At 41.6% G+C, this 12,664-nt stretch overlaps 1 pseudogene; it reads left to right on the top strand.

The window, feature by feature from the left end:
• The first annotated feature begins 4,909 nt into the window (after positions 1-4,909).
• On the top strand, positions 4,910-11,330 carry LOC101600954 (annotated as a pseudogene).
• The last annotated feature ends 1,334 nt before the right edge of the window (positions 11,331-12,664 follow it).

Genomic DNA, 12,664 nt, shown 5'->3' with positions numbered 1-12,664 from the left:
AATATTTAATGACCATAAGTATTAGAAAAATTAATAACCATAAATTTAATCATATATAAAGACAGACAACATGAAACACTGAACATATAACATGACATGGTTGGCCAACAGTAGACATGACAACATGAAATATATAGAGAAATCATCTTAAGAATTTAGTTATATTTTAAATTGATGAGGACTTAATCTTAACAGGGCAATAGCTAGTGGTTTGAATTTAAAGTTGACATTTTTTTCTTTGGTAGGTTGTAATGAAAAGGAGGAGGAAAGGGAAAAGAAAGGGAAAAAAATCCTAGAAGCTGTATCATAATTTTAACTTTTAGTAAGGAGAAAAAAATAGATATTCATATGCAGAAGAAGCTAAAGAGATCCAGTAAAGATGGGAGTTTTTTTTTTTTTTTAAGAGGGTAGAGTTTGTATTTGATTTAGTGAGATGGTTTGAATTTGGAGTGAGAGGGAGAGACCCTGGTAAGTCATAGTCTGATGGAAGAACTATATGTGTGAGTGATAGAGTTTTAGAAGGGGCAGGAGTTTGGAGGGTTTCTGGTGACAGAGGAGAATTTGGTAGGTAGAAGAAATACAATGTGAAGGGCTGGAACAGTGGGCAAAGAAGCCCTGAAGGTATGGGACCTTGGACCACGTGTCATGTTTTCTGAGGAAGTTATCAAGATCAATAAGAATATTAAAATCAAAACTACCAAATTCAGGCCAGTGGTAGCCATTATCTAAGGGATATTGTGGCCAAATTTGAACAAAGAGCTGGAGTAATTTGGCAGGCAGGAGCTCAGGAAGTTTGAGTTCCTTTAAATTAGCCTTGAGACATGTCACTGGAGTATCTTTTGGAACAGATAATTTAGAGCCCATTTTGAAGAACAAGGACTAGAGTGGCCAATCTGCCACCAGGGGCATCTTCCAGGCTTAGTGAGGGCAACCAAAACTCAAGGACTAGGAGGGAGTGTCTTCACAGTCATAAGGCTTGGGGTTGCTGGTAGAACAATACGGGAGGCTCCTGGAGTCTCTGACTGTCCATGGTTCCAAACCTGAGAAACTCCCAGAGTTTCTATGGTCTGGGGTGGGGTGCCTCTACCAAAGACCAAGAAAGAATACCTTGTCCTGAATTTGTGATTTGATGGGGGTGTGGACGCAGTCAATCACATGGGGAGAAACCTCTAGTCTGGAGTTCAAAAGTCTGGTGGGAGAAGGTGAAAGAAAAAGAAAAGGAATAAGCCCCCAGGTATCAAGCTAGAAAGATTGAAGGTTTCAGATCACAGGTGGATGTTTAGTTCAGAATATTGAACACAGTGAGTTTTTGTTCCCCTGAGGGAGTGAAAAACTGGCAGAGAGATAGAGAGGAGAGAGAAACAGAAAGGGAGAGGGCACCGCTAGAAAGCCCCGGAGGGCCCTGATCTGAGTCATGGCACCAGAATTGTAAGAGAAAAGTGAAAGAGAACACTAGACTTTGATCTCTACAGACATATTGTTTATTTAGAGAAAACATCGAGGGGCAGCAACCTTACCCCAGGATTGAGGCTGAAGCACTGAATCACGCTAGGGTTCAAGTTTATAAGGAGAATCCTAAGAAAAAGAGACTGTACCAGGTGCAGTTGATAAGAAAATTGTGGCTGTTTATGTCCTTGTTCAGAATAGGCTTCATCAGCAAGGAATGTCTAAGGGACAATACTCAGATGGTCTCTGGTCCTCAGGGCCATCTAGGCTAAGGGGAGTACATTAACCAGGGAAGGATACCAAATTCAATAAGGCCAAATGCCTCTTTACCTTCTCTATTGTCCGTAAGCTTTAAGGATAGTTATTAACTCATTAGTTCCCTTTAGTTTTCAGGGAAGGCTATTAACCCTTCACCATTAAAGATGTCAAAATATTAAACAGTAAAGCAGAAAATGATTTTATTCCTTAAATGGGCATATTGAATGATTAGAATTTTTTTTAAAAAGTACAAATGGACAATAAATACATGAACATTTTTGTCCACCTGGGAAATGTAAATCAGAACTACATTGAGAAACATCAAAGGGGTACATGCCTGTAATTCTAGCATTCAGGAGTTTAAGGAAGGGGAGTCATGAGTTTGAAGTCAGTCTTAGCTATCATTGAAACACAATCTTTTTAAAAAAAATACTGGAGAGATGGGGAGATGGTTAAGTGGATAGAGCATTTACCACACAAGCCTGAGTACTGGAGTTCAGATCTTTAGAACCCATATAAAAGCAAGATGGTGTAGAACTAGAATCAAGAATAATAAGGAAAAGTTGGGGATGGTCACAGGTAGAAAAGAAATGGTAATGAGAGATTGATAAGCATAGAAACAATACATACATATATAAAATATAAGAATACCATAATGGAAGCTATTTTCTACAGTTAATATATGTTAAAAAACACATCAAAGACAAAACAAAACAAAAATCCTACAAGATGTGTATAGTGTAGCAGACTCCTCCTAATTGAAGAGAGGAAGGAGGCTCTGGGATAAATTAGCAACCCCACTCTGGTAGACATGAATTTTAATGGTGACATAACCACTCCCCAAGGTTGTAGTACTAGAAATTGAAACATCCCTTCCTGGAGGGTGGCACAAATTCCAGAACCTCAGGAAGTTAACAATTATGGGAAGAGTTGCAAGACCTTGTCCTAAGGCTATATAAATGGAAAACAACTGCTTGGGTGGGAAAGACTTTCAGATGGAGCTACCTGCAAGAAGTGCACTGTGCTGGAGACTATCCAATGGAGCTGTTTGCCAGTAACATAGTGTGCTCCAGAGATGTTGAGGTAAGCCTTCTGGTGATTCAGCTAGCTGTCTTTGAATTGAAGCAGCTATGAGAATGCCATCATCCAGTATGGGATGAGACTGCCAAGCTGGTTTTGGTGTAATAGTCTTTTGGTCTGTTATTTGTGCTCTGTATGGGGGAAAAGGGCTTTAGTTATCTCCTCCTCAGGAGAAAAGTATCTTGTGACAATATGGTGTCACTTGCCTGTAATCCCTGCATTTAGGAAGGAGAGGCAGGAGGAATAGGATTTCAAGGTAATCCTTGGCTACTTGGTAAGTCTAAGGTCAGCCTCAGCCACCTAAGATCTTATCTAAAAAAAGAAATACAGAGAAAAATAAAACAGAGCCTACATAATGATTCCCACCTAAGAAAGGGCTTGCATCTATTTATCCACTTCTTAATATTTTCAAAAGTGTTTTAGGGAATTCCATTTTATTTTATTTTTATTTTATTTTATTTTATTTTATTTTATTTTATTTTATTTTATTTTATTTTATTTTTTGAGGGAATCTCAACAGACTGACCTTTTTTTTTTTTTATTAGAGAGAGTGTGGCCTCCAGATACATGTTCCCCTTGTGTGCATGTACAACCTCACGTGCTTGCCATCATTTTATGTGTCTGGCTTACATGGGACATAGAGTTGAGCATGAGTCCTTAGGCTTCTCCGGTAAGCAATTTAATTGCTAAGCCATCTCTCCAGCCCAGAATTCCCATTTTATGATTTTAATAGTATCAAGAATATCAAGTGCTGGAAAGATGGCTCAGCTGTTAAAGCAAAGTCTACTGATCTGTTTTCAATTCCACAGTGCCCTCATAATGTCAGGTGCACAAAGGGGTGCACACATCTGGAGTTTGTTTGTAGCTGCTAGAGACCCTGAAGTGGCATCCTCCCTCACTCTCCCTCTCTCTCAATCTTTGATTGGAAATAAATAAAAACATTTTTTTTTCGAGGTAGGGTCTCCCTCTAGCTCAGACTGACCTGGAATTCACTATATAGTCTCAGGGTGGCCTTGAACTCATGGCAATCCTCCTACCTCTGCCTCACGAGTGCTGGCATTAAAAGTGTGTGCCACCATGCCTGGCATAAAAACATTTCTTAAAAGAGAATTATCAATAAAACCAGCATACTTCCATTCATTTTAGTCCTTAACTCCTTAAAGCATAAAAAATAACTCAAGGAATAAAATTAAAATACATGGTGAAAGCAATTAAAAATATTAACATAAATGCAACTTCAAATGGAGAAGAAAAAATATGATAAATGTTGACAATAGGACTACTTCCATATTCAAAGTGAAATAATCTGAAACTTGAGTTATCACTAAACCATTCTGAACATTTCCTTTCTATAAATCAATTAAAAGAAGTGCAATATAAATAACTCAACTTTGGTTGTCAGAAAAGACACATCAGAATCTTTTTTTTTTTTTTTTCTGTTATCTCAGGACATGGACCTCCATGTTTTCTGTAAGGATGGTTTTCAAGAGTTTGTAAAAGTAGCATATATAGTAGACAGCTTCAGGTTTCTGAGATGATCTTCCAGACCAGGCAGTTATGGGAGGAAGGGATACATTGAAGGGGAAGTTCCATAACGGCAGAAGAAGCTGGTTTACTATCACAGGTCCAAGCACAGAGAAAAACCACAACTGAAAAGCAAGCAAGCACAGTCCATGGACTCAAGGTAAAGCCCAAGCGCTTTGTATTTCTATAAACTGGAATTCCACATCCACCTGTCCATCACCTCCCCCCAACACTGCCCACAGGGATCCAGTAAACTGGGTGTTTCCTGATTCTCAGTCTGGATTTGGAGACTCCAGGGCGTCCTCCAACTTTTCATGGAAGAGATGTCAGGAGAAAGTGTGGTGAGCTCAGCAGTGCCTGCAGCTGCTACCCTCACAACTTCCTTCAAGGGTGCCAGTCCCAGCTCCAAGTACATGAATCTGAACATGGGAGGAGCCCTTTATTACACCACCATGCAGACGCTTACCAACACCATGTTGAAGGCCATGTTCAGTGGATGCATGGAAGTACTCACTGACAGTGAAGGCTGGATCCTCATTGACCGCTGATCCTCAACTACCTTTGAGAAGGAGCTCTCCCCTTGCCCAAGAGCCGTGGGAAAATGGAGGAGCTGCTAGTAGAGGCCAAATACTACCTGGTACAGGACCTTCTAGAAGAGTGCCAAGAAACTGTGGACTATGCCACAAGAGAACCACTTTCAGGAGGCAGTCTCTCTGAACAGCTTGGTTTATTCAATAGGAAAATGGGTTATAAGCAGTTGAGAGTGGAAAGAGGGTCCTAAGGGGATTAGTGGGTTTAAAGGTGGCTAACCTATGCTTTGCGATGTTCATTCCAGCATGTAGGGAGAGTCAGGTGTTCTACATCATGGTGGGAAGAGGGTCAGAAGGTTATGGGCTGTGTTAAGGCTGCTGGCTGATAAGGAGTTTCTTCGGCAACTGGCCAAAGGTCACAGGGAAATCCTAAATTCAGGTGGAGTTTGGAGAGGGAGTGGCTTCCTGTAGCCCAGGGGTCCTTAGCCATTCCTGGTGGCTCAGGCCTATCTGCTAAAGGCTCTATCCTCTGCCTGGCAGCACCTGACACACTTCCACACCTTAGGGATGGATCAGTGATATCTCCTCCAGCCAGTTAGCTGAAGATATAAATTAACAAGTTTTAAAACTCTTGAATATATTGGGGGCCATTCAAACTATTATACTCTTACCCTTGCCTCCAATAGATTCCTAACCATCACATATTGTATATTGTCAAATTCAAAGGTCGTCACAGTCTTTAACAACTTAAGATAGTTCCAAAGGCCTAAGTATCATCTGAGAATTAAGATAGTCTCTTCGGGAGCTGGAGAGATGGTTTAGTGGTTAACACATTTGCCTACGAAGCCTAAGGAACCAAGTTTGATTGCCCAGTACACACATAATCCAGATGCAGAAGGTGGCTCATGTGTCTGAAGTTTGTGTGCAGTGGCTAGGGGTCCTGTCACACCCATTCTCTCTCTCTCACTCTCACTCTCCCTCTCTCTCATATAAATAAATAAATAAAATATTAATTGTTTTTATAAAAGCCTGATGGCCCAGGTTCAGTTCCCTTTTACCTAAGTAAGTCAGATGCACAAAGTGGCACATGCATCTGGAATTTGTTTGCAGTGGTAGGAGACTCTGGCACACCCATACTCTCCTCTCTCTCTCTGCTGCTTTTGCTCTGTCTCTCTGAAATAAATAAATAATTTAAAAAATTATCTCTTAGCTGGGAGTTTTATGAAATCAAACATGTTATACATTTTTAACATAATAGGCACAGAATAGTAAGTGATTACTAAAGCACAAAAGAGGGGACTTCACATGGTCAGCCACCTGATCTTCGACTTGGGACATACCCACAGGGATGGCTATAAGCCACAGATATCCACCCCCTTTTCTCATGGAGGATGTTTGGGAGTCACATGTCTGATGTCAATTGTTTCTCAGAGTGATGAGTGTTGGCATCAACTGCAGGCGGGGTGAGGAACACCAATGCTCATAAGAGGAAAAAAGGGAGAATTGACAAATGCTGTTTCTATACTTTGGAGGGTCACAGAGTATGGTTGTCATTTGTAACATATATTCATTTCTTCTCTAAGAAGTAAGGAAAGTGAATACTATGAGATAGGTGAGGAGGGCAAACTCTCCAGGTCCATAGGATCCACTATGTTAAGCTAGTTGAATTCTGAGACTGAAATACTCTTCATTTTTTCTAAGCAGGTCATAGAAAGCAACCTGACAAGAGGTACCTGATAAGATGTAATAGGCTGGAGTCCAGTTCTATCAGGGAAGGTGTTTTTGTCAAAACTGATTAGTGAGAATCCCTGGGAGGCTCCAGCAGGGCGTATCAAAGTGACCCTTGATCATTCCTCATCAGCTGATTGAGGATGGTGCGGTCTTCCTTTGGAAATTTGAGACTCAGGTTATTCCAGAGAGGGATAATTACCTGTGCCAGAACACTCCCAAAAATTGGGAAAAGCCAAAGTATCCAACCTCATATCCAGCCCAGTAGCCTGGAGCTGTGGAATATGGTCCTTGCTTGTAATTTCTAGATTTCTGCTGTAAGGTGAGAAATGGTGGTCTTGCATTGCTAGAAGGAGGGACCCCAGTATTTGCTGAATCCCTCTGCTGCACTGGGTTCTCTTGGCTTCTGCAAGCAGACTAGTAAGATATAATGGACGGGCTGTGGTTCTGTGTGGAAGGGTTCTTGATGAAAATTAAAGTCAAGCTGAGAGGTCCTGAGTAGGAGCAAGCCCTGACCCTGAGGTTTGTCCAGACTGCCTCACCAGGAAAATGTATGCTTCTTTTGGAGGCTGAGACTTAGGTTACTACAGTTATGAAACCTTTGGCTCCATGAGAACAATCCTGAAAAGATACAGACAAAATACACAATTTTGTGTCATGCCCTGTGAGGCCCCAGAGTTGTAACTTGTGGCCTATTTGGGCTTCCATCCTTAGGGCTAATAAAGGAGAGAGCTATGTTTTAAGCTACTGGATGTAGATTGGTACAGGGCAGGTATCCCAGGATGCATAGGAACTATTCTCGAGCCAGTGGGCAGAATGTGGACACAAAACACTACTCATTTCTGCTTGGAAGGTCACAGCAAGCAGTCTAATATGACCCAGTGGGCAAGGCCTCAGTTCTTCAAGGAAGGGGTTTTGGTCAAAACCAGAGTTAAACTGAGCTCCTCCTGAGTGCTGAAGAGAGGACTGTTCTCGCAGAATTCTCTCTTCTGTCAGGCCTAAGAAGATCTGAGAGGGGGCACCATTTGAGGATTGAGACAATTGAGGAACCCACAGGCTTCCTTTCAAGCCTCTGTCACTCAGGTAAATGGAATGTGGAATCCCTGGCTCTAGAGAGTAAGGATTGCAGAATAATGGGGTTCCTTAGCAATGTACTTTCCTGGTGTAAGTTTATGGAAACAGACATTGCAGACAGTAGGGGTAGGGTGTAGGACATCATCACTGTCACTGTGAGGCACTGCCTTCCATATGAGAAGCAGTATCCAATCAAATGGAGTTAAATTCCTAAGACTTGTCAGAAGTTAAGGTTAGAAACCTAAATTTAGACTGAGGAGAGACCACTTCCTCTCTAACAATGTTGGAGGATCCCAGTGGTTCTTTGTGACCTCGAAACTCTCAGATAAGAGAACAGCAGTCAATACCCAACAGGGGAACAACTTCTCAGTGCTTACTGGAGTCAAGTTGAAGGTCTTGAGTTCTAATGAGGAAGTCCTTCCCTAAGGGAGGGAACACAGAGCAACAATCCTTTCTTTTTGTTTTCCTGTGAGGCTTCAGGCAAGGGTATTCATATACAGGGGCAGGAGGTCTTGCTATCAGGCTAGAGGATTGGGCTAATAGAGGGGCATATCCCAACTCTAACTGAAACTCCAAGTTCAAAAACTTAAGTGAGGACTAAGGGGAACATCAACTCCTTTTTTTTTTTTTAAGTGTTCTCATATATTCTATCCCTACACTCAGATGTGGGAATCTTCAGGGAAAAAAGAAGTTGTCACACTATATTCCTTTCCTGCCACTCATAGAGTATGAATTGAATGTATTGTGTGCTGTTATACCCAGTTCTTGGCGCCCCCAATGACCACCAAGGAGAACCAAACACAAATGCAAAGGCAAGGAGCTTTATTTTGGGCTTAAGCTCTGATTCTTGACTTCACCAAGGCAGTGGATCCATACAAGAGCCGCGAGTGTTAGGAGAACAGAGTTTTTATAGGGATTTGAACATAGAAGGAGGGGATGGTTACATGATTGGTTGTTTTAAACAGTAACTTTACTTGTATTTTCCTGATTGGCTAAGGACATTGGCAGGCAAATTTGGCGTGCAGGGGCTATGGGAATGCCAGGCAGATTAGGTAACCTTCATTGTGATTAGCTATGTGGGTTTGAGGAACATAAGCAACAGTTTGAGCAACTTATCTTATTATCATAGGAATGTATGGCATAAGCAGTTTGTGGTTTTTTCAATAACTGTTAAACTCTTATTTAAACCTTGCCGGGAAACAGAAGCTTAGGCCTAGTGGTGACTCTGAAGCCTATCATGGCGTCCCTATGGTTCCTGAGTCCTTCATGTGCTACAGTTCTTCAGAGTGGAGACGCAGAGCCTTACCAGAGTCCCTGCTGGTGCTACTGCTCCTACACTGAAAAGAAGACACAGCCAGGAGTTGTCCTCCACCCACCAGCCAGCCTTGACTTACAACCGGGAGAATTCTAGGCAGCTGTATGTGTACTTCCACTTTTTTTAAAATAAGCTGCTTCTCTTTCCACTGTTTATTATTAATGTACAAAATATGCAAAACCAAAGAAAAAGAAAGCATTCATCTTCAAATCCATCGCGGTTTGAACCCTAACACTGCACAAAGCCAATACACTGTTTTCATACAAAACAACTGATGCCAAATGATGGTGTTAGCCTCCTGGGACTTGAATCTGAGGAGTATTAGTTCTTAACTAGAGCCACAGTTACCTTTGTTTGGGGGTGCAAAGAAATGAGAATATTAACTAGAGCTGTCAGAAATTAGTGCTGGGAGCCAGGTGTGGTGGCGCATGCCTTTAATCCCAGCACTCAGGAGGCAGAGGTAGGAGGATTGCCGTGAGTTCGAGACCACCCTGAGACTCCATAGTGAATTCCAGGTCAGCCTGGGCTAGAGTGAGACCCTACCTCAAAAAAACAAATTAAAAAATTAGTGCTGGGGTTGGAGAGATAGCTCAGTCATGAAGGCACTTACCTGCAAAGCCTAAAGACCTGGGTTTCATTCCCCAGTGCCCATGAAAAGCCAGACACACAAGGTGGCACATACATCTTGAGTTTGTTTGCAGTGGGTCGAGGCCCTGGCACGCCTATTTCCTATCTTCCCCCTGTGTGCGTGCGTGTATGTGTGTGTGTCTCAAATAAATAAATGAAATATTTACAACAATTAAATTATTGCAGGGCTAGGGAGATGGCTCATCATTTAAAGGTATTTGTTTGTAAAGCCTGGGTACCCAGGGTTAGATTCCAGCATCTACGTAAAGAGAAATGCAAAATGTGGCACTTATATCTGGCCTTTATTTACAGTCAAAAGAGTCCTTGGTGAGCTGGAGCAAGCACGTGTACACACACAGAGATAGAAATAAGTAAACATCTGAAAAATTAATGCAGCACGAGAAAGGGTACCCAAGCCATGTTAACAATTGATATGGTAATGGCACTGGATATGAACTGAAAGGTTCTTTTACCCAGAGGGATAAAGTCATCCCTTCTTCTCTGCCTCCACTGCGTTCATTTACCTAGTCCACACTAAGACGGGGTGGGAAACTGCAGTCTGAGGCACACTTTCATTAGGTCCACCAGTTTCTTAGAGGATGAGCCAATCTGCAACGAAGCGTGTGAGTGCCTAGAGCAGTGTTTTCACAGAAGCTGGAAGAGGAGGCTTAAATCCAAGAGTTATCTCCTTGTTGGAAGTACTTCTGCAATCTGTTTCTTTCTCCTCCAGGTTCCTGCATCTATTGACTAGCCCACATTTCTGCGTGCTGTCCCTGAGCACAACCAGCAGGCCTAAGCATCAGAAGCAGCAGCTCCATGCTGGTGAGACACACCACCAAGCTAAAGGCAAGGCCAAGGATGGCAAGAGTGCTCAGACTGGTGCAGCACAGAGGAAAAGCACTTCCCTGCACCTTCTCCTGGTTTGGGGATTGCTAGCCACCTGAGGTCTGCTGTTAACTCACAAAGTGCTCCCCAGGTGCCTTAGAAATGCATAGTCTCTACCACTATTAAGTCTAGAGATGTTTCTCTCATATGACAGGTGAAAAAGGCACCGGCAAAATTAAGAAGGAACAGCTTTCTTCAAAGGCCTCATCTTCCACCCCCAAAAGTTTTTAAATGCTCTCTGATCAAAACAGCCCAAGTGCTGGTAAAATTCATAATGCACACCTAGACAATGAAAAGGGAGAAAGGCATGCTGAGAATGATCAACACCAAGTATAAGAAATACTTCCATAGATCCTTAGAAGAGCTGCTTTCAACATAGAGGTGGTGTATGGCATGGACTTAAAATAAAGAAAGTTGATTCTGCTAAGCATTCCTATGTCCTTGTCAGCAAAATCATTCTCCCCAACAATGGAGCACTGTTCAAGGGAAATGCCAAGACAGGGCTCCTGATGAATCTCCTGGGTGTGATATTCCTGAAAGGCAATCATGCCACTGAGCAAATTATCTAGGAATTCCCAAGTAAAGTGAAAATATATGATGGGAAGAAACATTTCATTTTTGGGGAACCCAGGAAGCTTATCACCCAAGATTTCATGATACTTCAATACCTAGAATATCATTAGGTACCTAATAGCGATCCTACATGTTATGAATTTCTGGAGGGCCCTAGATCATATGCTGAAACAAGCACAATGGAAATCTTGGAGTTTTGGGTTAAGATTAATCATACTACCCTCACTGCCTTCCATTCCTATTATGCTGAGGCTTTGAAAGACGATAAAGTCCTACACCTCAGTTACTAGAGATGACCATAGCCAGTGAATATTCAGGGTCATGACCAACAGCTCCTTCTCCACATAGTGAAGTTGAGGCAGATTATTTACTTTAAGGTTCAAGAAGGCAATCAGTATTGTTAGTGGAGGGCTGGTTGTGACCATAGTGAACATTGTGTATGATAATAGCTTTGTTTTTCTATTCTTTAGGGCAATTTGGAGATTTGTTTGTAGTTTTTAATTTTCTAAATGCTCCTTTTATTTAGTATTATAATTTCATGAATAATATTGGTCATATATATTTATCAAAGTTAAAAGCAAGAGTTTTGGGCCTGGAGAGATGGCTTAGCCATGAAGGCACTTGCCTGCAAAGCCTAAGGACCTAGGTTTGATTCTCCAGCACCCACATAAGCCAGATGCACAGAGTGGCACATACATCCAGATTTCATCTACAGTGGCTGGAGGCCCTGGTGTGCTCTCTTGTGTGGGATCTCTCTCTCTCTCCTTGCATGTAAACAATTTAAAACAGTAAGCACTGTATTTGTTGATAAAAGAAATTGGGGAAAGTTCTGTATCAGTAAATGACCTAGTTCAAGATTCAATGCCTTTGGCACATAAGCATCTCTTTAAAATAGGTAAAATAATTCAAGAGTAAGATATGTTAAATAAAGAAATAGAAAAAAAAATTCTACAGTGATGTGATTAATGTTTGCCACCTTAAACCTTTTGTTGGTGGGGGGGGCGTTCAAGTTAGTGTCTCACTCTAGCCCAGGCTGACCTATATTTCACTATGTAGTCTCAGAGTGGCCTTGAACTCACAGTGATTCTACTACCTCTGCCTCCTGAGTGCTGGGATTAAAGGCGTGCATCACCACGCCTAGCATGAGTCTGGTTTACATAAGAGTGTAGACCTAAGTCATAATGAATTAGCTCTGCATGCTCACAGGCTCATTTATTCCTTAAATGCCAACTGATCATTTTCTCTTAGATGGCTCCTTTCTAATATTTTTAGGGTTAAGAAAAAAAAATGTAGTAACTGACCATATACTTAAAAGACCCAGAAGTAGCTATCATATAAAGAAAATGGTGATACCTACTTACTGTCTGAAAGGACAGAATTAAAGAAGGAAAGGAAACGAGGTGATTCTAGAAGAAAGAAATCAAATACAAACTACTTAATTAGCGTAGTGCTGGGATGGAGGAAACTTTAAACTTCTCAGTAGGACAGTAATTTAAATGAGGCTGCAAGATGGGCTGGCAAAGGACATGGCACTGAAAAGTAAAGGACAGATCTTCAGGAGGTTCATCTCAAAGTTGGGAGACTAAGCCTTGTAAAGGAAAATGCCCTTGACATTTATTTTGGA

Source organism: Jaculus jaculus, chromosome X, assembly GCF_020740685.1.
Source record: "Jaculus jaculus isolate mJacJac1 chromosome X, mJacJac1.mat.Y.cur, whole genome shotgun sequence".
Classification (NCBI taxonomy): Eukaryota; Metazoa; Chordata; class Mammalia; order Rodentia; family Dipodidae; genus Jaculus; species Jaculus jaculus.
Note: the sequence above shows the minus strand (reverse complement) of the source record. Positions and strands in the feature narration are given on the sequence as shown.